Raw genomic sequence first — 22,247 nt, 5'->3', positions numbered from 1 at the left:
ATAGAATACGAGATGCTTATACTCAACAGTTTCAGTCTTCTACAAAACTTTTGCAGATACTGTAGTTGTGTTTTGTTTGTTTGCTTGTTTAGTTTTGTTACTTGATTTGTTACTTTTTCTTCGAACACAAAAATGGTGATTGGGACAAAAAGTGCTTGGGAAATTGGAAAGGAATAGCATAATTCACTTATTGGATAATAGAAAAAAACACTGAAAAAGTTCACTAGCTGCTTTTTGACAATGTTCCGGTTTATTGAGTTACTATTAAGAACTTAATGTATCCTTTATTTAGCAGTATCTCTGTTTTACTTTTTTGTATTTGTGTATAAGTAGACACATAGGAAATTACTACCCAGGTCATATTGTTATCAACTGAATAACATATGAAAAAGTTTGTTCCTACTTCTGCCTCAACACCATACTTACTGTTGACATTTATTGTATTTCTCTGGACTGACTTAAAAGTTTAAATATCAAGAGAAGGCAAGGCATGGTGGTTCATGCCTGTCATCCCAGGACTTTGGGAGGCCAAGGCGGGCAGATCACAACGTCAAGATATCGAGACCATATTGTGAAACCCCGCCTATATTAAAAGTATAAAAATTAGTTGGGCATGGTGGCAGGCGCCTGTAGTCCCAGCTACTCAGGAGGCTGAGGAAGGATAATCGCTTGAACCTGGGAAGTGGAGATTGCAGTGAGCCAAGATTATGCCACTGCACTCCAGCCTGGGTGACAGAGTGAGATGCCGTCTCAAGAAAAAAATAAAATAAAAATAAAATAAAATAAAATAAAAGTATCAAGAGAAAGTATAATTCTGAAGTAGTAACTCTGAGGAAGCTTTTTTGTCAGATACGGTTATCTTTGGGATTAGTTACTATAGCAGTTGAGTTTTAACACTTGATTTGCTTCTAAATCTGAAGCATTATATTACTAAAATATTTTTTGATTTGTGATTATGTTGTTTTAAGGATTATATATCATTTTGCAGTAGTAGTTGCAGTGCCTGAAAGATTGCCAAAAAAAAGTGCTAGCTATTGCTGACCAATGTAACAATCAACTTGCCAATATTGCCATCTCTTCCAATAGCTGTGTTCTCCATAATATTTTAAGAACTCAGTTTTTCATAAGGCTTGTGTTGTTTTTGATTTTTTCCCAAGTCTGGTGGATCCTTGTGCTGTTCTTTTTTAAATGTGTATTTTCTGTCCAGCTATTCCGCAGGAGACACATTCTTAAAAACCTTAACCATATCAAAAATTGTGTTTAAAGGAGGATTATTCAGACTGGCAAGCTTTTAGTAGGAGGAGTTTAAATGCTGACTTATTTAGGTAACTGTAAATACAGAGCAACTTTATTCTATCTACAAAATAGATAGCCTTGCTTTTCTTTTCACTTTCACTATAATTAGCACCATGTTTAATACCTTTTCTTCATCTATAACACAATTATAATGATATACAAACCACTCAAATAAAGCAGATGTATTGTGCTTTAAAAAAAAGTCATTATATGGCACACAATGAGGTGTGACACAAATCTAGAATCTCCAGTGAAAACCAATGAAACAGGGTCAAATCCCGTGACTACTAAAAATAAAAAAATGAGCCAGGCGTGGTGGCGCTGAGGCAGGAGAATCACTCTAACCCAGGAGACAGAGGTTGCAGTGAGCTGAGATCACGCCACTGTACTCCAGCCATGGGGGGACAGAGCAAGACTCCATCTCAGAAGCAAACAAACACAGAAAGCCAATAAAGGTGTTTAACTCAACACGTCAGGCTCAGGTCTCTTGACAGGATACATCCAGCACCCGGGGAAATGTTGATGGGTGGGGTGGAATCTATTTTGTGGCCTCAAGGAAGGGTTTGAGAGACAGTCCCGCAAACGTGATGGCCTAATGAAGCCCCTCAACCCAAGAAGCGATATTCATTTGTATCCTGTAGCCACCCATGAGGGAGAATCGGGCTCTCTAAAGACACCCAAACCCCACCCCACCCCACCCCAACCCACCCCCCTGCTTCGTGAAATGAGCTCTCGCTCCGTTAGGCTCTATTCAGGCCGTGTGGTTTTGTAACTTCCAGCGTGTGTGCCTGGGTTGCAGGGTGGGGTTGGGGCGGCTGTGGATAGAGGAGGGGATAAAGCGGTGGTGTCCCGTGGGTGCCCAGTACGTGGGACGTGAGTGGGGTGGCCAGAGCCTAGGAAACTCATTGCCTGTCAGTACGTCTCCCCCCCGGTCCCCTCTCTGACCTACACTCCACATCTTTGCAGTTCAGTGGGGATCTTGTGGGTGGAAGTCACCATCCCTTTGGACTTTAGCAGAGGAAGGCCGGGCTCCCAAGAGTCTCCCCGGAGTTGGGGCCTTGGGCAGGCTCACAAGGATGCTGAAGGTAATGGTTGGTGACAGTGATGTAAGTTGGAGGCCTCGGGCCAATGCAGAGGTATCCATTTGACCTCGGTGGGACAGGTCAGCTTTGTGGAGTCCCGTGCGTCCTTCCAGAGACTCATCCAGTGCTAGCAAGCATGGTCCCGAGGATCCCAGCTCCCAGCAGAAGCACTTTTGTTCACACAGAATCCTGGGCAGGAAAGTTCTCAGCAGGTTTAGACCTCCTAGCCAAAAAGCCAAAGCCACTTCTGGGATTTTTTTTCAAAGAGCCAGTGGTTCCACAATGGGCCGTGGGTAGTTGTGGAAATGGAGAGAAGTGTTTGCAGATACATATTTTAGACAGAACGGACAGGGCTGGGTCATAGGTCATGAAGGACATGAGCAGATGCACATTGAGAAAACCCTCCCAGCATCCTAGGTGAACAGAGGTATGATTTTTTGAGACAGTCGAGCTAGATGCAACCCCAGATTTTAGGGTTGGATCTTTATTAATATGTAGTATCTATGAGGTATCCAAGTCCAGAAATCAGCTCTCCAGTTCTGTACAGCATTTTGTAGGGAGATCAAATCCGGGATGTCTAAAGTTAATAATTCAGGCCGTGGTAATGGATTAGATTAGATGTACTTGAACTTATTTTGCCAAGAAAGAGAGGGCGGGAGATAGAGAGAGCCAGAGAGTGAGCAAGCAAGAGAGAGAGAGAGAGACACAGAGACAGAGACAGAGAGACAGACAGAGAGACACAAAGATACACAAAGAGAGAAAGACAGAGACAGAGAGATAAAGACACAGAGAAAGACAAATATGGAAAGAGACAGAGAGAAACTGAAAGAGAGACAGAGACAGAAAGAGAGAGAGATAGACAGAGAGAGAGACAGACCGACAGGCAGACAGACAGGCAGAGAAAGAGAGTAAGACAGAAAGCAGACACACACACATACAGAGACAGAGACAGTTGGAGAGACAGAGAAAGAAAGAGAGGGACAGACAGAGGGAAAGAGACAGAGAGAGAAAGAGACAGACAGAGGGAGAGACAGAAACAGACGGAAAGAGAGACAGACAGAGACAGAGACAGAGAGAAACAGACAAGGAGAGAGAGACAGACAGACAGGAAGAGAAGCACAGTAAGACAGAAGACAGACACAGAGAGAGAGAGACAGAGAGACAGAGACAGAGAGACAGACAGGCAAAGCGAGAGAAAGAAACAGACAGACAGGGAGAGAGAGACAGACAGACAGGGAGAGAGAGAGAGACTGACAGACAGGCAGAGAAAGAGAATAAGACAGAAGACAGACACAGTGAGAGAGACAGAGAGAGAGACAGAGACAGCGAGACAAAGAAAGAAAGAGAGATACAGACAGACAAAGAGACAGACAGAGAAAGACGAGACAGACAGAGAGAGACAGAGAGAGAGAAAGAGAGAGAGAGGCAGGCAGAGAAAGAAAGAAAGAAGACAGACACCGTGAGAGAGACAGGCAGAGAGAGAGACACACAGAGACAGAGAGACAGAGAGAAAGAAAGAGACAGACAGAGATAAAGACAGAGACGGACAGAGAGAAACAGACAGACAGGGAGAGAGAGAGACAGACAGACAGGCAGAGAGAGAGAGACAGAAAGGCAAAGAAAGGGAGTAAGACAGAAGACAGACACAGTGAGAGAAACAGGCAAAGAGAGAGAGAGAAAAATAGACAAACAGGCAGAGAGAGAGAGAGACAGAGAAAGAGAGACAGAGAGACAGAGAGAGGAGGAGGAATGGCGTGGTCAGGAAATAATTACACATATTTTATAACGCTTTTGATTCCATAAAGGGTGGCCGGGGTGTGCTTTGAAAACAAAAACAACAGCAACAAGAGCAGCAGCAGCAGCAGCAGCAGCAAGAGCAGCAGCAGCATTTACTGATGGATTTCTAGAAAATAAGATGTTCTGAAGTAAACGTCAACCGGCTCTCACTACACGTTGAGAGATTCACAAAAGCGCTAGTTAACAACAGGAGAAAACAGCAGTTAACATGTCTTGGGGAAAAGATACGTCTTCCTGAAAATTGGGGATTTCTACTTCACCTGAAAAGAAATACATGTGAAAAGGGAAAAACACGAACAAAACAAAACAAAACAACAAACACAGGCCAAGGCACCGTCCCTGGAAATCTTAAGTGAGCAAAGTATTAGTTCTCAGAAAACGTTTCTATTATGGGCAAATACTAAGAACGCCGAGACTAGAGCTGTGACACCATTTCCATTGTGAAACTATACTGGCTGGAGGGCGGACAAACTAAAACATCATGATAAAAGGTGATGGAGACCCAGCCAGGGTGAGGCTTTCCTAGGAAGGGAGGCCTGAGGAGGGAAGTGGGGGGAAAAAAGCCCACAACAGCAGACCCGCCCACTTGCCCACGCGAGTCAAGGGCTATGCCATCGGCCCAAGCTGCCTCCAGGGAAGTGGGACCGTGCCACCCCCATCTTCAAAAACGGTGGCCACTGAGTGAGGCCTGATGTCCACCGTTGCAAATGTCAGCCTGACGAGAATGAGATCGCCGGTAAGGGGTGGGGGAAGGAGAGAGAAGTCGGAGGCACACCAGGGTGGCTCCGGAAGGTTTCCAAGCAGGGTGTTGGGAGGCGGGAGGTGGGGGGGTTGGGGGGAACCCGCCTAACTGACTCACTAAATGAAGGTAAAGGGACGTGGGTAGTGGAGGGAGCCGGGGGGCGACTTGAAAATTAAAGTGACCCCTCCTAAAACCCAAGTAGAAGAGTCTATGCGCATGAAAGAAACCAACACACAAAGAAAACTAAAGCGCTGATCAAAGAAAAATATGGCCCCCGCCAGGGCAGAGGCTCCCTAGGCAACCAGGGAGAGAGGGAGGCACCTCCAGAAGGGAGAGAGAGAAACCCGTTGCCCAGGCTCAGTGAAGTAAGCAAGACCTCCCTCCATGTCACCTAGACTTTCAATAACAGTGGCCGCTAGATGATGCCTGAAGACAACCGATGCCTGCAAGTGTCAGTCAGCATGGAAAAGAATGCATTTATTTATTTATTTATTTATTTATTTATTTATTTGTTTGTTTGTTTAGAGACAGAGTCCTACTCACTCTACAGCCCGGGCTGTAGTGCAGTGGCACGATCTCGGCTCACTGCAGTCTCTGCCTCCCAGGTTCAAGTGATTCTCCCACCTCAGCCTCCCGAGTAGCTGTCATTACAGGCGCATACCCCACCGTGCCCGACTCAGTTTAGTATTTCTTGTAGAGACGGGGTTTTACCATGGTGGCAAGGCTAGTCTCGAACTCCCAACCTCACGTGATCCCCCGCCTCAGCCTGCGGAAGTTCTGGGATGACAGACGTGAGCCACCACGCCCGGCCTTAACCATGTATTTTTGAGTTGAGGAGCTTATCAGGGAAATACGAGAAGTAGGGACGCCACACGTGACAGAGAGAAAAGTCTGAAAATGCCCCTTCCATCCAAGTGGGTACCCGGCCTCGACCTTCCAAAGTCATACACCGAGTGGTGAAGCGTAGCAAGGCCCGTCTGTCTGGATTCCTCTCGGCCTCCCTAAGCAGGCCCTTCTCACTTTCGTGGAAGGGGCAGGACCCTCTTCCTCATGGGGGTTCTGACAGACTGACAGAGAAAGAGACAGACATGGAAAGACAGAGATGGACAGAGAGAGACAGAGAGAAACAGACAGAAAGAGAGAGAGACAGAGGCAGAGACAGAGAGAAACAGACAGACAGGGAGGGAGAGAGACAGAGAGAGAGACAGACAGACAGACAGAAACAGACGGAGAAGAAACAGAGAGAGAGACTGAGAAAGAGAGAAACAGACAGACACACAGAGACAGACAAAGAGAAACAGAAAGAGAGAGACAGAGAGAGAGAGAAAGGGAGGGAGAGAGAGACAGACAGACAGGCAGAGAAAGAGAGTAAGACAGAAGACAGACACAGTAAGAGAGACAGGCAGAGAGAGAGAGAAAGAGACAGAGAGAAAGAGAGAGACAGACAGAGAAAGAGACAGACAGAGAGAAACAGAAAGAGAGAGACAGAGATAGAGACAGAGACAGAAACAGACAGACAGGGAGGGAGAGAGACAGAGACAGAGAGAAACAGACAGAGAGAGATGGAGAGAGTGAGAGATATATAGAGAGAAACAGAAAGGGGGGGAGAGAGAGACAGGCAGGCAGAGAAAGAGAGTAAGACAGAAGAGAGACATAGTGAGAGAGACAGGCAGAGGGAGAGAGAGACAGAGACAGAGAGAAAGAAAGAGAGAGACAGACAGAGAAAGAGACAGACAGAGACGGACATAGAGAAACAGCAAGAGAGAGAGACAGAGAGAGTGAGAGTGAGAGAGACAGAGAGAGAGAAACAGACAGGGAGGGAGAGAGACAGACAGAGAGAGAGAGACTGACAGGCAGAGAAGAGAGTAAGACAGAAGATAGGCACACAGAGAGAGAGAGAGGAAAGAAAGAAAGAGAGAGACAGGCCGGGTGCGGTGGCTCATTCCTGTCATCCCAGCACTTTGGGAGGCTGAGGCGGGTGGATCACGAGGTCAGGAGATCGAGACCATACTGGCTAACTCGGTGAAATCCCGTCTTTACTAAAAATACAAAAAAATTAGTCGGGCTTGGTGGCGGGCGCCTCTAGTCCCAGTTATTCGGGAGGCTGAGGCAGGAGAATGGCGTGAACCTGGGAGGTGGAGTTTGCAGTGAGCCGAGATGGTGCCACTGCACTCTAGCCTTGGCGACACAGTGAGACTCCATATGAAAAAAAAAGAGAGAGAGACAGACAGACAAAGAAAGAGACAGAGACAGACAGAGATCAACAGACAGAAAGAACAGATCGAGAGAGAACAGAAAGGCAGGCAGAGAGAGAGACAGGCAGAGAAAGAGAGAAAGACAGAAGACAGACACAGTGAGAGAGACAGGCAGAGAGAGACAGACAGAGACAGACAGAAAGAGAGACTGACAGAGATGAGACAGAGAGACAGAAACAGACAGAAAGAGAGACAGACAGACAGAGAGTGAGAGAGAGAGGGAGAGAGACAGACAGGGAGGAAGAGGGACAGACAGAGACAGATGGGTAGAGAAAGACAGTAAGACAAGATAGGCACAGAGAGAGAGAGAATGAGAGAGACAGACAGAGAGACTCAGAAAAAGAAAGAGACAGACAGAGAAAAACAGAGACAGACAGAGAGAGACAGAGAGAAACAGAGACAGACAGAGACAGAGAGAAACAGACAGAAAGAGAGAGACAGAGAGAGAGAGAAACAGACAGGGAGGGAGACAGAGAGAGATAGACAGGCAGAGAAACAGAGTTAGACAGAAGACAGACACAGTGAGACAGGCAGAGAGAGAGAGACAGAGATAGAGAGAAAGAGACAGACAGACAGAGAAAGAGACAGATAGAGAAAGACAAAGACAGACAGAGAGAGACAGAGAGAAACACAGAAAGAGAGAAGGTCCTAGCCGAGTAGCGATATAGTGCCTTTTCTTTCATTTTCTCTTTCTTTTCTGGTTTTCTTTTCTTTTCTTTTTTTCTTTTCTTCTCTTCTCTTTTCTTTTCTTTCTTTTCTTTTCTTTCTTTCTTTCTATTTATTTATTTAGAGACCGAATCTCACTCTGTCGTCCAGGCTGTAGTGCAATGGCGCCATCCCGGGTCACTGCAACCTCTGCCTGCCAGGTTCAGGTAATTATCCTGCCTCAACCTCCCGAGTAGTTGGGATTACAGGTGCCTGCCCCACCGCGCCCAACTCAGTTTCATATTTTCAGTACAGACGGGGTTTCACCATGTTGACTAGGCTGGTCTTGAACTCCTGACGTCGTGACCCACCCAACTCGGCCTCCCAAAGTGCTGGGATGAGAGACGTGAGCCACTGCTTTCAGTGTACAGTGCCATTTATTAGAAATCACTCATGGGAACACGCACTTATAGGTCATGTGTAGATGTTTTATTTATTTATTTATTTACTTATTTATTTATTTTTTGCACGGAAAGGTGGGGGGATGGAGTTTCGCTCTTGCTGCCCAGGCTAGAGTGCAATGGCATAGGGGACTCAAAGAGTCAACCTATGGCAGAGAGGACACGTCATTCTGAGTGTAAGGGCCGCAGTGAAAGGTGGCAGGGCCGGCACTTTTAAAGGCTGAAATTCCTCCGGCTCAGGCCTGTCGTCCCAGCACATTGGGAGGCCCAGTAGGGCAAATCACTTCAGGTCAGGAGTTCAATACCAACGCGGCCAACATGGAGAAACCCCATCTCCACTAAAAATAGAAAAATTAGCCGTCTGTTGTGGTGCGCATCTGTAATCCCAGCTACCGAAGAAGAATCACTGGAACCCGGAAAGCAGAGGTTTCAGTGAGCCAAGAGAGCGCCACTGCACCACAGCCTGGGTGACAGAGCGAGAGAGACTCAGTCCAAAAAAAAGAAACGAAGAAAAAAAGAAAGAACAGGCCCAAATACTACATTGTCGCTGAATGTTCCCCCAAATGGCCAGAAACCCCCTGACTCAGGTCAAGGAGGTGGTGTTTTGTTTCACTTCTCTCTATCTCTCTTTCCTTCTCTCCCTCTCTCTCTCTTTTTCCTCTAACTTTCATTTCTTGTTCAAGCATACATGTGCAAGATTGTTAAATAGGTTAGCTTCTGATGGGAGGTTCAGTGTGCAGATGATTTCATCACCCCGACACTGAGCGCGGTACTCGACAGTTTTCATGTTTCGATCTGTTTTGGTTTCTCCTGAAGCTGTCTCTCTTTCCAACCCTCCTCCCTCAAGTAGGCTCCCGCGTCTCTCGTGTCCCTCGTTCTGCCCACGCAGAACGCTCATCTATAAGTTCCCACTTATGGATGAGAACACGCGGTATTTAACTGATTGTTGCTTTCATCTTCGGTGGTGGCGGTGAAAGAGGCATGACACTAAATCGACCCTTAGGACGTTCCCCTCTGTCCCCAGCCCACACCCCCTCCCCCTACACACCCTCATTCCTGCACACACTCCTCAAACGCAGGAAAGGAAGAAAGACAGAAATTAAAGTAAGAGGTCAGCCTCCAAGGTGGTGGAGGGAGGGGATCTCAAAGGGTGAGCAAGTGATGGGGGTCGGGGGTATCTTGGCTGAGCTTGCAACAATGGGTGAAAGAGTTTCCAGCCCCACCACATCCCATAATCCTCAGCCGTAGCCAACTTCTGGGTGGGGTTGTGCCTGTAAAAGCTTCTGAATGGAGAGAAACCCAAGGCAATGGAAGGCATCAGCTCCAAGTCCAGGAAGCGAATAGGGCTTTGTGCATTTGAAAGGGGCTTTAGAAGGCGGTGCTGCGGCTTCCAAAGCATTGCACCTCACCTCGCCTCACCTCGCCCAGAGCGAGACTCCATCTCAAAATCAATCAATCAATCAATCAATAATAAAAAATAATCAAAGAAAGAAAGAAAGAAAGAAAGAAAGAAAGAAAGAAAGAAAGAAAGAAGAAAGAAAGAATCAGTACAGTGGTCGTAGTCGTGAATCATTCCCCAGAGTCCAGGCACAGTGGCTCATGCCTGTCACGCCAGCACTTTGAGGCACCGGGTCAGGAGGGTTGCAAAAAAATGATGAGACCCTATCTGTGGAAAAACATTGAAAAATGAAGGCCAGGCTCGGTGGCTCATGCCTGCCATCCCAGCACTTCGGGAGGCCGGGGAGGGTGGATCACCTGAGGTCGGGAGTTGAAGACCAGCCTGACCAACATGGGGAAGCCCCGTCTGCACTAAAAATACAAAATCAGCCAGACGTGGTGGCGCATGCCTGCAGTCCCAGCTGCTGGGGAGGCTGACGCAGGGGAATCGCTTGAACCCAGGAGGCAGAGGTTGTGGTGGGCCAAGATCGTGCCATTGCACTCCAGTCTGGGCAACCAGAGAGAAACTCTGTCTGGGGAAAAAATAAATAAATAAATAAATAAAAATTATCTGGGCACAGTGGCGTGTGCCTGTGGTCTCAGGTACTCTACTCTGGAGGCTGAGGTGGAAGGATCGCTTGAGTCCAGGAGCATCCACGCTGCAGTGAGTGAGTTATGATGGCACCACTGCCAGGGTGACAGAGTGAGACGCTGCATCTAAATCAGTTAATCAATCAATCAGATCACTAGAAGGCGCTGTCTGTGTCTTACTTTCAAAGGGTGTCTCTTTAGGCCAAGCAGGCATGGTGCCTCACGCCAGTAATCCCGGCACTTTGGGAGGCTGAGGCAGGAGGAAAGGAGGAAGGGAGAAAGGGAGGAAAGAAGAAAGGCAGGAAGGCAGTCAGCTAGGAAAGGAAGGAAGGAAGGAAGAAAGAAAGAAAGAAAGAAAGAAAGAAAGAAAGAAAGAGAGGGAGGGAGGGAGGGAGGGAGAAGAAGAGAGAAGAAAAGAGAAGAAAAAGAAAAGAAAAGAAAATGGGGAGGGGCATATCTCCTTGACTGTTGACTGCCCAGGATACAGCTGACTGAAGCCTCGACCTGTGGAGCCTCAAGTGTTCTTCTCCTTATCTCAGTCTCCCGAGTAGTTGCGACTACAGGCAGGTATTACCACGCAAAACTAATCTTATAATAATATTATAATTATTATTGAGACAGAGTCTCGCTCTGTCTCAATAATTGCCATGGCATGATCTCAGCTCACTACAACCTCGGCCTCCCTAATTCAAGCAACTCTCCTGCCTCAGTCTCCTGAGTAGTTGTGATTACAAGCCTATACCACCAGAACTGGTAATTGTTCTATTTTTCATAGAGATGGGGTTTCACTATATTGGCCAGCCTGGTCTTGAATTCCTGGCCTCAAGTGATCAACCCACCTTGGCCTCCCAAAGTGCTGGAATGACAGGCGTGAGCCACTGTGCCCAGCCCAGATGATCTTTTTTATAAATTGTACAGAAGGAGTTTTGTCAACCGCCGGGTGGAGGGTGGGGTGGGTTTTACTCAGACTGCGTACTGTGAAAATGGTAAATTAGTGTGGTTTGTGAACTAGATATGGAAATTGTGTGTGTGTGTGTGAGAGAGAGAGAGACCAATCCCACCATGAGGACGCGGAAATGGTGTTTGATTTGGGTACCTCTCTATTCACCTGTCTGTGTGTAGATGACTGAAGGTTCCACAAAGGAAGGTCAGCAGTATCTATTGAGCTGTTTCTCCCTCTCATGCGTCTCATGTGTGTGGTGGAGAAAGGAAAGAAAAGAGGTTCTGATGGGAAGTTGTCTTCAAGCCTGAGGAGGCTGAAGGCAGGCTGATGGGACGGAGGACATCCTATGTGACATTTCCATACCTGGACACCCTTTACAATGCTGGGGCTGCCAGTCCACCCTGTATGTCAACATACCCCCAAGAACAGCATGGTCCGGGGTGGTCCAGTCTCATCCCATCCAGCCCACCTGGGGTATCTGGTGGAAGTCTTCACTGGAGGATTTGACACCATGGAATACTATGCAGCCATAAAAAATGATGAGTTCATGTCCTTTTTAGGGACATGGATGAAACTGGAAACCATCATTCTCAGCAAACTATTGCAAGGACAAAAAACCAAACACCGCATATTCCCACTCATAGGTGGGAATTTAACAATGAGAACATATGGACACAGGAAGGGGAACATCACACACCAGGGACAGTTGTGAGGTGGGGGAAGGGGGGAAGGATAGCATTAGGAGATATACCTAATTCTAAATGACGAGTTAATGGGTGCAGAAAAACAACATGGCACACGTATACATATGTAACAAACCTGTACGTTGTGCACATGTACCCTAAAACTTAAAGTATAATAATAATAAAATTTTAAAAAAAGAAAAAAGAAAGCATCATCGCAGTTCCCTTGGGGTCACTAGGCAACAGCCAGCCGGGGGAGGGTGGTGGGACATGAAGGGGGCGGGGCATCAGCCTCAGAGCTCGCTGGAAGGTGGCAGGCAGCCGGTGGGGGACGCTGAGCCAGAGATGTATGGCAGGATATAGATCTGGAAGGTGCATCAGTCCTCTCCCATACCTCTCCCACGGAAAAATCCCACAGCGGCAGTGGGAGCCTTGGCTGGGGGAGAAGCAGGGAGAAGGGGGAGAGGGAAGGAAGCACCTGGGAGGATTTAGCACAGAAAACCCACCCAGGCAAGCTCCCTCCCTCCTATCGGGTCCAAGGTACACCCTGGGAGGCGGCAACAGAAACGTTCACCCCATACTTTTTGTCTTTCTCTTTATTTTTTTTGTCTTTTCCATTTTACAAGAGATGCTCATTTCAGCAACCAGGCGGTGGATGTGATGGGAGAAGTGTCAAGGCCAGGAGACCAACCTGATCAACTGAGCAACATAAGTAGGAGAGCCCAGCTGAAAAAATGAAAAAAAAGGGGGAGGAGGAGGAAAGAAAAGAAAAACAATCACCAAGAAAGTTAAAATTCTCTAATGGTGTAGGCACAAAAAAGAGTGATTTCACGTCTTTTCCCACAACATGGATAGAGCTGGAAGCAAGTATATACCCAGTCAACTGCCTTCTGCTTAAAAGTGGGACGTAAACAGTGGGTACGCACACGGTTATCAAGATGGAAATAACAGACACTCCAAAAGGGAGGAGGAGGACATCAGGGGGACGAGGGATGAATAAATCACCCGTCAGAGACAACGTTCGCCACGTGGATATCAGATACATTGGAGGTCCACTTCTACATCCGGAGGCAGTAGTATGCTGATCTGACAAACAAGCAGTTACACCCCCTAAGTCTGTAAAATACCAAAACAACGACGACAGCACCAGCAGCAACAGCAGCAACAACAACAACAACAGAACAGAAGCTGGAACACAAAACCACCACCACCACCACAATCACCAGTTGGGGGTTGGGGGAGGGTGGCCGCCCTCCAGGCCTTCAGGCTCAGTCCCCTCGGGTTTAAAAAAGAAAACAGCAGACTCATTCCTGCCTGTAGGCAGGAAAAATCCAATCAAAGTTCTCCATTGCTAGAAAGGGAAGTAGAATAAGGAGAAGGGCTTATTGATCTTGTGATCGATTGCGGCCATACATGTAGGAAAAAATTAAATACAGACAGCAACACTTTCTACACTGTTCAAAAACATCGTAGATCAGACGCACCACACTCCATGGGGCTTGTGCCACTAGAAAGAAAAGACAGGCCGGGCGCGGTGGCTCATTCCTGTCATCCCAGCACTTTGGGAGGCTGAGGCGGGTGGATCACGAGGTCAGGAGATCGAGACCATCCTGGCTAACACGGTGAAACCCCATCTCTACTAAAAATACAGAAAATTAGCTGGGCCTGGTGTGGGCACCTGTAGTCCCTGCTACTCGGGAGGCTGAGGCAGGAGGATGGTATGAACCCGGGAAGCAAAGCTTGCAGTGAGCCGAGATAGAGCCACTACATTCTGGTCTGGGCTAAAGAGCGAGACTGCGTCTCAAAAAAAAAAAAATATCCAAACATAGTGCTGCATGCCTGTAGTCCCAGCTACTCAGGAGGCTGTGGTAGAACAATCACTTCACCCAGCAGTTTGAGGCTGCAGTGAGCTATGATCATGCCACTGCACTCTGGCCTGGGTGACAGAGCGAAACTCCTTCTCAAAACAAAGAACAACCAAAAACTTTCAAGAATACTCAGAGATAGTGTAGGTTTGGTTCCAGACAACCACAATAAGGCAAATGTTACAATCAAATTAGTCACATAAACATTTTGTTTCCCAGTACTTATAAAAGTTATGCTTAAACTGTGTTGTAGTCTAATGAGTATTTAATAATTATTAATTAATGAATTAGTAATCACATAATGTCTAAAAATCCATGTACATACCTTAACTTAAAATACCTCATTGCTGAAAAATACTAATGAATATCTGAACCTTACCAAGTCATAATCTTTTTGCTGGTGAGTGAAGGGGTGGCCTGCTCCTCCACACTTGTGGATATTTCTATTCAAGTGGGATGAGAGACTGAGAAAATAAGTAAGACACAGAGACAAAGTATAGAGAAGCAATAGTAGGCCCAGGGGACCGGCACTCAGCATACCAAGGACCTGCACAGGCACCGGTCTCTGAGTTCCCTCAGTTTTTATTGCTTATTATTTTCATTATTTGAGCAAAAAGGAATGTAGTAGGAGAGCAGGGTGATAATAAGGAGAAGTTTTTATTGCTTATTATTTTCATTATTTCAGCAAAAAGGAATGTAGTAGGAGAGCAGGGTGATAATAAGGAGAAGGTCAGCAAAAAACATGTGAGCAAAATAATCTATGTCAATTAAGTTCAAGGGAAGGTACTATGACTGGACATGCACGTAAGCCAGATTTATGTTTCTCTCCACCCAAATATCTCAGTGGAGTAAAGAATAACAAAGCAGCATTACTGCAAACATGTCTGCCCTCCCATCATAGGGCGGATTTTCTCCTATCTCAGAATTGAACAAATGTACAATCGGGTTTTATACTGAGACATTCAGTTCCCAGGGGCAGGCAGGAGAGTGGCCTTCCTCTATCTCAACTGCAAGAGGCTTTCCTCTTTTACTAATCCACCTCAGCACAGACCCTTAACGGGTGTCGGTCTGGGAGACAGTCACATCTTTCTCATCCCATGAGGCCATATTTCAGACTTTCACATGGGGAGAAACCTTGGACAATATCCCGCTTTCAAGGGCAGAGGTCCCTGCGGCTTTCTGCAGTGCATTTTGCCCCTCGTTTATTAAGATTAGAGAATGGCGATGACTTTTACCAAGTATACTGCTTGTAAACATTTTGTTAACAAGGCACATCCCGCACTGCCCTAGATCCCTTAAACCTTGATTTCATACAACACATGTTTTTGTGAGCTCCAGGTTGGGTCTGAGTGGCTGGGGCAAAGTGGCTGGGGCAAAGCTACAAATTAACAACATCTCACCAAAGCAATTGTTTAAAGTACAAGACTTTTTCAAAATGGAGTCTCTTATGTCTTTTCTTAATATATAGACACAGTAACAGTCTGATCTCTCTTTCTTTTCTCTACAGTGAGGGTCTTGCCTCTATGTTGATGGCTGCTGACTGATCAGTATGGGGGCTGCTGACGTTTTGGTACCTGTGTCAATTTCTTAAAACAATGAAGTTTGTTCCTTTCACAAAAGATTTCCCTGTAGCATGTGATGCTGTTTGATAACATTTTATCCACAGTAGAACTTCCTTCAAAATTGGAGTAAACCCTCTCAAACCATGCTGCTGCTTTATCCACTAGGTTTATGGAATATTCTAAATCCTTTGTTGTTATTTCAACAATGTTCATAGCATCTCCACCTGGAGTAGATTCCATCTCAAGAAAATATTTTCTTTGCTCATCCATAAGAAGCAACTCCCCACTTGTTCAAGTTTCATCATGAGTTTACAGCAATTTAATCTCATCTTAAGGCCCTAATTCCAATTCTGATTATCGTGCGATTTCTACCACATCTGTAGGGACTTCCTCCACTGACATCCTGAGCCCTCAAAGTCATCCATGAGGGCTGGAATCAACTTCTTCCAAACTCCTGTTAATGTTGATATTTCAACCTCCTCCCGTCAAACACAAATGTTCTTAATGGCGTTTGCTATTAAGGACATTTGTGATTCATGGGAGGAGTTTGAAATATCATGAAGGGATTAATGGTGAAACCTTTCCAAAAGGTTTTCAATTCAGTTTATCCAGACTCATCAAAGAAATTACTATCTATGACAGCTATACCTTTACAAAATGCATTTATTATTTAATAAAAACACTTGAAAGTCAAAACCACTCTTTGATCCACAGGCTGAAGGTTAGATATTGTATTAGCAGCCATGAACATAACATTAATTTCCAAGTACATCTCCATCTAAGCTTCTGGGTAGCTAGGAGAATTATTAATAAGCAGCAATCTTTTTTCCTTTTTTCTTTTCTTTCCTTTTTTTTTTTTTTTTCCTCTCCTTTATATAGTTTCCCTCTTGTTGCCCAGGATGGAGCGCAGTGGCGTGGTCTTGGCTCACTGCAACTTCCGCCTCCAGGGTCCAAGCCATTCTTCTGTGTCAGCCTCCCAAGTAGCTGAAATTACAAGTACCACCTCCATGCCCGGCTAATTTTTTTGTATTTTTATTAGACATGGGGTTTCATAATTTTCGCCAAGCTGGTCTCCAACTTCTGACCTCAGGCGATCCAACCACCTCAGCCTCCCAAAGTGCAGGGATTATAGGTGTGAGCCACTGCACCAGGCCAGGCAGCAATCCCTTTAAAGGACTCGTTTTTTTTTGTTTTTTTTTCTGAGCAGTAGGTCTCAACAGTGGGATTAAAATATTCAGTAAACCATACTGTTAACAGTTGTTTTGTCACTTAGACAGTGATATTCCATTTCTAGAGCACAGAAAGAATAGATTTTGAATAATTCTTAAGAGCTTTGAGATTTTCAGAGTGGTCAATGAGCATTGGCTGTAACTTAAAGTCACCAACTGCAGTGGTCCTCAAAGACAGTCAGCCCATCCTTTGAAGTTTTGAAGCCAAGTGTTGACGTCTCTCTAGCGATGAAAATTTTACATCTTCAGTAAGCTTAATCATTTCTAGCTCTTTACTTAAAGTGAGAGACGTGCAATTCTTCCTTCCATTTGAGCTCTTTGAGGCCACTGTGGTTACTAATTAACACCCCTAGTGGGTGTCATCCTCCTCCCTCCTCAATCGAGTTCACCCATATCTCTGCATGGGGAACGGGGCTTTCTGCACCACACACGCCCTGCATGCCTGGGGCTCTCCCACAGGGGGCTTTCATGAGCCAGGGAGCAAGGGCCGTCCCCCCGCTCCAGCCCAGCAAGGCTGTGCAGGCAGAAGGAATCTCTCAACCTGCCATTGCACGTGGGAATTTTTGTGTTCACTGCCCTGGCTCCTCTGGAAGTAGGACTGTCCCACCCTCAGACACCTCGGTGGACTCCACACCCCAAAAAATGCCAGAAGGACAAGGATCCACAGCATGGCGGCCTGCTGGGCGCATGCTCAGTGGGACAGCTTGGGCCCCCTCAAGCTGAGTCACAGGGGTAAGGTGTGTTTGCACCACCCTTGTCCCACCAGAGTCCACGGTGGATCTGGAGCCCCAGGTCCCCAGGGCAGTGTGGGAAACCAAAGATGGGGCACGTCCACTTCCGAAGCTAGCTACCCCGGAGGCCTCTGCATCAAGCACAGATGCAAGCCATCCAGGCACCTCTCAACCGCTCCAGGAGCCGGGGTGCTCTTCTACACTCACCTCCAGCCTGTTAGATGAGCTCCTGTCAACCCCAGAGTTTCAGCAAAAGGCACAACATTTCCTAGATCCGGCGCCACTGGGGAAGCTGAAGGAAGTGGAAGAGCCCGCTCCACTGGAACCACTCCTCAGTCAGGAAGAACACCGGGCTCTGCTGGAGAAGCTTTAGGAAGCGGTGTTGGGGCGGGGTGGGGGCAGGGCGGCGGCCTCTCTTTCGCGGTGAACCTCTGACTCGGTATGGAGAGGCGTGTCCTCCCTTCCAGCTGACCTGCCTAGGATCTCTGAGTTCCAGGTCCCATGAGAGACTCCACTCAGAGGAGGGCTGTCATTCTTTCCTGAGCATCCCGGGGATCCCAGGGCCCGTCCAGGTACCGGGAGGTGGAGTGTCTACTGCTCATGCGCGGGTTAGCAGGCAGCAGCCTAGGTTTTCTAACCAGCTCAGGAGGAGCTCTCATCCCTTCCCTCTTGCGCCCCCGCCGCTTTCTTCAGTGGGGCGGGCGGAGACCTCTATCCCGGGAAACACTGGCCTGGGCAGGTGCCAAACCTACTATTTTTTTCGCATCTCGCCACCTCTGTCTCCCCGCCCCACCGTCACTCGCCTACCCTTGCCCAGCCAGCTTCCTCGGCATCACCGTGGAGTGCCTGACAGCTAAATGCAGACCCGAGACCCCGCACAAACCGGGTTGCTGCCCTTTATACGCGGGAGGGAACTCAGGCAGAGATGGGGAGAGGAACGGAGACAGAGAGGGAGGGAGCGATGGAGGGAGAAAAGAACGGATGGACCCAGGGACCTTGGAAGGTTTGGAGGGATAGGAGGGAGAGAGGGAGGGAGGGAGGAAGGGAGGAACTGAGGGAGGGACGGAGGGAAAGAGGGAGGGAGGGTGGGAGCAAGAAACAAAGAGAGGAAGGCAGAGAGAAAAGCGGTCTTCTTCCTCCAGGTCCAGAAGGATCTTGCACTCCGGGAAAATGTTGGGTGCCCAAGGCAGGCTGAGTGCTCAGCCCACAGCCGCGTCGGCCTGCGGGGCTCTCACCGGCCCTGTGGATCGCCAGCCTGGGTTAATTCATCTGGGAGCGATTCAGACGAATTTCGTCTCCAAAGGAATAAGCGAATTACCCAGAGAGCAATGAGCCGAGACTCGGGTGATTGTCCATTTTTCATCCTCATGGTTCACATATGAGATAGCCCCACGTTGAGCCTGTAACGGAGCGCGAGGTGGATAGTCCCGCCCACACAGGAGTCACACTCAGGCCGACGGAAGCATGGTTTCGGGTTCCACGTTCCTTGGTCTTCTGCAAGCGGGCCTGTTGCTCATGTGTCTCTAGTCCCCGAAAGCGTGACAATTTTGACTGTTTCCCGAGCTCTGTGGGGACACAGAAACCTCCAGAGAATAGTGGAAAAGCAGCATTGTGTTTTCGCTCTCCTTTCCAGTTTCCTCTTTGGAAACAGGTCATAGTGGAGACTCCCCATGTCTTAGGAAACAGGAAACCATCGTCAGGCTGTGATGCACCAGGCGTTTCTTTTCTCTGTAGATTCGCTCTCATTTTCTACATGAAAATGAACGAGATTCGTAAGGAATCAGAAAAGAATTTATGGTACACAAGTCTTGACTACTGTTGCATTCCACTTTGAAATCACTTTGAGCTAAAACAACAGTTTTCCAAGATTTAAAGAAAAATAGATTTTATAAAAGGGATTCTTTTATTCACTCAATACATAATTTAAGTTACTGAGAGCAACAAGTGATATTTTTTCCACTATAATTTGCTCTGATGAAAGAAATAATTCTTTTAACTCCTCACAAATGCTACATTTTCAGGACTAAAGGAATTATCAGCAGGCATTCTTTCTTCTTGATCTAAGTTATTTGTCTCTAAAATATGTCAAGTAAGCTTTTAAAGATTCAGGGAGGGGCAGTTTCATGTTTTTTTCTCTCAGTAAATTTTGAGGTTACTCCTCTGGCTTCATTGCTTCACTCTGATCTTTTTCTTCCTCTTCTTTGCTATCTTCTTCCATTTTTTCATCCTCACTGTCTAGAGGCTGAGGAATAAGCTGATTACCCACAAATACGTAAGTGGTAATTCTCTGTTTAACTCTCTTTCCTTTCCTTTTGGGTGGAGCCCTTTGAGGAATCCCCTTGGCCTGCATCTCATCATTTATGAAATTTCTAAGTGTGGGTCGAATGTAAATACGAGCCAAGTCTGTAGATTCCTGACAGTGATTCGTTACAGATTTGCAGTTTTGAGGGTTAGATTAAATTTTATATAAGGTTTAAATGATAGTTAAACTTATGTAACCTGATCTGAATTTGCATTGCCTCTATGAAAACTTCATTTATCTAATAAGGAAATCAAATGATTGTAGACCTATTTACCTTAATTTTGTTGCAATCACTGTTGCTGGGTTGCTGTATATATATTCCGGGCAATATATGACTGTAATAACAATACAAAATACTGAATAATTTAGCTTGTAAAAATCCCACAAATTTTATGAAATTTCACAGCACAGCTACTTTTGCTTTTGAATCTCTTTCCAAAAGACATGAGTAAAATATCAACTTCTCTCATAGAGATTTTAAGAGCAAAGCAAGTGAATTATTAAAATAGGAAGTATGTACTTAGCACAACTTTTTATATGCACCCTTTACATTTTCAGTATTTTAAAAAATGAGGTTATCTTAACTCTCTAGAATTTTTTTATTATTATTATACTTTAAGTTTTAGGGTACATGTGCAAAATGTGCAGGTTAGTTACATATGTATACATGTGTCATGCTGGTGTGCTGCACCCATTTAGCACTCGACATTTAGCATTAGGTATATCTTCTAAAGTTATCCCTCCACCCTCTGCCCACCCGATGACATTCCCCAGAGTGTGATGTTCACCTTCCTGTGTCCCTGTGTTCACATTGTTCAATTCCCACCTATGAGTGAGAACATGCAGTGTTTGGTTTTTTGTCCTTGGGATAGTTTACTGAGAATGATGATTTCCAATTTCATCCATGTCCCTACAAAGGACATGAACTCATTATTTTTTATGGCTGCATAGTATTCCATGGTGTATATGTGCCACGTTTTCTTAATCCAATGTTGGACATTTGGGTTGGTTCCAAGTCTTTGCTATTGTGAATAGTGTCTCAATAAACATACTTGTGCATGTGTCTTTATAGCAGCATGATTTATAGTCCTTTGGGTATATACCCAGTAATGGGATGGCTGGGTCAAATGGTATTTCTAGTTCTACATCCTTGAGGAATCACCACACCGACTTCCAAAATGGTTGAACTAGTTTACAATCCCACCAACAGTGTAAAAGTTTTCCTATTTCTCCGCATCCTCTCCAGCACGTGTTGTTTCCTGACTTTTTAATGATCGCCATTCTAACTGGTGTGAGATGGTATCTCATTGTGTTTTTGATTTGCATTTCTCTGATGGCCAGTGATGGTGAGCATTTTTTCATGTGATTTTTGGCTGCATAAATGTTTTCTTTTGAGAAGTGTCTGTTCATGTCCTTCGCCCACTTTTTGATGAGGTTGTTTTTTTTTTCTTGTAAATTTGTTTGAGTTCATCGTAGATGCTGGATATTAGCCCTTTGTCAGATGAGTAGGTTGCGAAAATTTTCTCCCATTTTGTAGGTTGCCTGTTCACTCTGATGGTAGTTTATTTTGCTGTACAGAAGCTCTTTAGTTTAATTAGGTCCGATTTGTCAATTTTGCCTTTTGTTTCCATTGCTTTTGGTGTTTTAGACATGAAGTCCTTGCCCATGCCTGTGTCCTGAATTGTAATGCCTAGGTTTTCTTCTGGGGTTTTTATGGTTTTAGGTCTAATGTTTAAGTTTTTAATCCATATTGAATTATTTTTTGTATAAGGTGAAATGAAGGGATCCAGTTTCAGCTTTCTACATATGGCTGGCCAGTTTTCCCAGAACCATTTATTAAATACGGAATCCTTTCCCCATTACTTGTTTTTCTCAGGTTTGTCAAAGACCAGATAGCAGTATATATGCGGCATTATTTCTGAGGGCTCTGTTATGTTCCACTGATCTATGACTCTGTTTTGATAGCAGTACCATGCTGTTTTGGTTACTGTAGCCTTGTAGTATAGTTTTAAGTCAGGTAGCGTGATGCCTCCAGGGTTGCTCTTTTGGCTTAGGATTGACTTGGCGATGAGGGCTCTTTTTTGGTTCCATATGAACTTTAAAGTAGTTTTTTCCAATTCTGTGAAGAAAGTCATTGGTAGCTTAATGGGGATGGCATTGAATCTATAAATTACCTTGGGCAGAATGGCCATTTTCACGATATGTTTCTTCCTACCCATGAGCTTGGAATGTTCTTCCATTTGTTTGTATCCTCTTTTAATTCAATGAGCAATGGTTTGTAGTTCTCCTTGAAGAGGAATTTCATGTCCCTTGTAAGTTGGATTCCTAGATATTTTATTCTCTTTGAAGCAATTGTGAATGGGAGTTCACTCATGATTTGGCTCTGTTAGTCTGTTATTTGTGTATAAGAATGCTTGTGATTTTTGTACATTGATTTTGTATCCTGAGACTTTGCGGAAGTTTCTTATCAGCTTAAGGAGATTTTGGGCTGAGATGATGGGGTTTTCTAGATATACAATCGTGTCATCTGCAAACAGGGACAATTTGACTTCCTTTTTTCCTAATTGAATACCCTTTATATCCTTCTCCTGCCTAATTGCCCTGGCCAGATCTTCCATCTCTATGT

This window comes from Pongo abelii, chromosome 13 (genome assembly GCF_028885655.2).
Source record: "Pongo abelii isolate AG06213 chromosome 13, NHGRI_mPonAbe1-v2.0_pri, whole genome shotgun sequence".
Classification (NCBI taxonomy): Eukaryota; Metazoa; Chordata; class Mammalia; order Primates; family Hominidae; genus Pongo; species Pongo abelii.
Note: the sequence above shows the minus strand (reverse complement) of the source record.